Source organism: Pteropus alecto, unplaced genomic scaffold (assembly GCF_000325575.1).
Source record: "Pteropus alecto unplaced genomic scaffold, ASM32557v1 scaffold95, whole genome shotgun sequence".
NCBI classification, from domain to species: Eukaryota; Metazoa; Chordata; class Mammalia; order Chiroptera; family Pteropodidae; genus Pteropus; species Pteropus alecto.
The window spans coordinates 9,598,932-9,602,511 of NW_006441071.1; positions in this window are offsets into that span (position 1 = coordinate 9,598,932).

A 3,580-nucleotide genomic window follows, 5' to 3' on the forward strand; every position below is an offset into this window, starting at 1 on the left:
ATAGAGGCATAAATTATGTACACAAAATTTACCCTTTCTTAGTGTACCTTCTGAATACTGACAAACATATGTAGTCATGGAACCGCTACCTTTATTGAGATACAAAACAATTCCATCATTCCCCAAAATTCTCTCATGCCTCTATTTTGTTATTGCCTCCCTTTATCTCTATCCTCTGTCAACAACTACTTGGTCTCTAACATTTTGTCCTTTTTCAGAATGTCATAAAAATGCAGCCATACAATATGTAGCCTTTTTGGTCTGGCTTCTTTCACTTAGTATAATGCATTTGAGATCCATTAACGTCGTTGTGAGTATCAGTAGTTTTTTTTAACTTACTAGTATTCCATGCATGCATATACCACATTTATTCACTTCCTCATTCACCAATTGAAAGTCTTGTGGACTGTTTACAGTTTGGGGTGATTAAAGCTGCTACAACATTTGAATACAATTGTTTATGAGAATATGTTTTCTTTTCTCCTGAGTAAACACTCAGAAGTGTGGGAGTGGAATAGTTGATTTGTATGTGAAGTGTATGTTTAATTTTATAAGAATTTGCCAATTGTTTTCTAAAGTGGCTGTACTCTTAAACTCCATCTTCCATGCTTGATGGTTTCAGTTTTTCCATATCTTTATCAGCAGTTGGTATGGTCTCCTGGTTTTCTTTTTTAATTTTAGCCACTCTGATAGGTACATAGTGATATCTCATTGTGATCATTTGTTAACCAGGACAATTATATTGAATCCATGTCAAGAAATATACATTTAATAAAAAAAGAGATTTTGCTTTCTTTGAGGCTTCTCTATAATGTCACATTGTGTCAGTTTGCTCCCTTAGCTCATGAGAATTACCTTTCATACTTCACAGCACTGTGAAATATAAACTGGTGTTATGCATCCTGAAGTGAATTGTAAGGAACCAGTATACATTACTACAAAACCTGAAACTTCTATGCATTAGCTCTACTTTGATTGTCCTATGAGAAAACAGAAGTCAGTGGCACTCTCTGTGTTAGAACAATCAGATGTCAACTCTCTTTGTGAATATTCTGGGTATTAAATAATATGGAAGTATCATTTTGAATAACGCTCATCCAAAGAGGGTGAACACAGGTATCAAATCATGAAAGCTCTGTAAAATCCTCATACATCTTCATGTGTTGAGCTGAAGAATAGCTTAACCCACTCTTGGAAATTTTCAAATATCCTATAATAGAGAAAATAATAAAAATCATCATCCCATTGGGAAGTTTCAACATTATCGATATATTGCCAGTCTTTTTTTTTTTTCTTGTAGTCAATATGAGGATGGGAAAAACTTTATCCCTTTACAGCATATTCTAGACATGATAACATTTCACTTGTAAATATATCTTTGTGTATCTCTAACTTCAATAGTGACTTTTTAAATACAACATAATATGCCATTATCACACCTAATAAAATAGCATAATTATTTGACATTATCTAATGCCCAGTACATGCTCAAATTTCCCCACATAAAACATTGCATTTGGTTGTTATGTCTGTTAGATCTCTTAAGTTTCCCCATCATTTTTTTTAATGTCACATATTTGTTAAAGAATTTTGTGTATATTGAACATATTTTCCTATACCCATGTCTCCTCTACATGGTATTTAGATCTAGAGACTTTCTTAATTGCTTTAACTATTTATAAGGATGGTAGGAGGGCAGACTTGGAGAGATTCGAAATTATACCGCCACCACCATCTTCCCCCAACACAGTAGAATACTTGTAAGATGTTTCTTTTAGCTTCATTTTGAGCTGTGGGATATAAGTAGAGCAACCAAGGATATTTCCTGTTGCATATAAATTTAAAACCAAATTCTTTAGCTCTATGTTTCACAATCCAGCACAGACCCATGCTACTGTTCCAAATATATCTCTCAATATTACTCAACATGACTCCTTCACTCTTACTAATTCATCCCTTTTGCCTTGCCTTCTTTTATTATATCTCTCAGTATTAAAAAAAAAAAAGAGCTAATTAATTTTACTTCAATATCTGCTCACTACTGTGCCTGTTCTGATCTTTCATCATTGGCAAAATCCTTTCTCTATTCTTCAGGCAAATAATATACTCCTGCTACCCTGTTTGCCTCAAATCTCCAACTTTGATATCCCGCGTAAGCTCTTCATCTACTAAATGACTCCATACTTTCAAATTTCTCTTTCTCTACTACCCTTCTTTATTTGAATAATTGTTCTATTGAATTTAATGACCTGTTATGTTTTTAAAAATTATTTGGTTAAATCAACTAAGTAAAAGAAACCTGTCTTTATTGACTTTGATTATCTGCCAAGCACTGTGCTAAGCATTTTTTGTTTTTTTGTTTTTTAGTAAGTTAAGGCTTCTCCCTTTACTATAAGACTGTAAAACAAACAAACAAACAAACAAACAAACAAAACCCACTATTTGATCCTTCAAAAAACAAAAATAAAATAAAATAAAATGTTATTGAAGTCCAGCTTATTATATATTTTCCATGGATCGTGCCTTCGGTGTTATGTCTAACAAGTCATCATTTAGGCTTAGACCATTTAGGTTTAGTCTCTTATGTTATCTTCTAGGAGTTGTATAGTTTTGCAGTTTACATTTAGGTCTATGGTCCATCTGAGTTAATTCTTTGAAGAATGTAAAATCTATGTTTAGACTCATGTTTTTGCATGTGGATGTCAAGTTGTTCCAGCGCCATTTGTTGAAAAGACTATTTGTTCCATTGTGTTGCTTTGCTACGAGTCAAAGATTATTAGACTATATTTATGTGAGTCTTTTTCTGGCTCTCTGTTCTGTTCTTCTGATCTATTTGTAGGTTCTTTCACCAATACCACACTGTCTTGATTACTGTAGCTTTACAGTAAGTCTTGAAGTTGGGTAGTGTCAGTCCTCCAAATATGTTCTTCTTCAATATTGTGTTGGCTATTCTGGTTCTCTCGGCTCTCCATATAAACCTTAAAATTAGTTTCTTGACATCCATAAAATAACTTACTAGAATTTTGATTGGGATGTCATTGACTCTTTATAGCAGATTGGGAAAAACCAACATCTTCACAAGTTGGAAATATTGACATCTTACTATCCATGAATATGGAATGCCTCTTCATTTATTTAGTTCTTCAATTTCATTTATCAGAGTTTTTTAGTTTGTCTTGTATAGATCATGCACATATTTTGTTAGATATTACCTAAGTATTTCATGGGGGGGCATTAATATAAATGATAATGTGGGGGTTTTTTTCAGCATTTATTTTTATTTTATTATTATATTTTTAACATTTTAATGTTTTATATTTTACCCTTCTCCTCTCCCCACTGGTAACCACTAGTCCATTGTCCATGACCATGAGTCTCTGTTTGTTTGTCCTGTTCATTGTTGCTTTTAGGTTTATATCCCACATATAAGTGATATCATGTGATTTTCAAACTTTTTTCTGTTTGGCTTCTTTCACTTAGTATGATTATTTCAAGGTCCATCCATGTTGTCGCAAATGGCAGTATTTCATTTCTTCTTATGGCTGAGAAATATTCCATTGCATATCAGTACCAAAGCTTC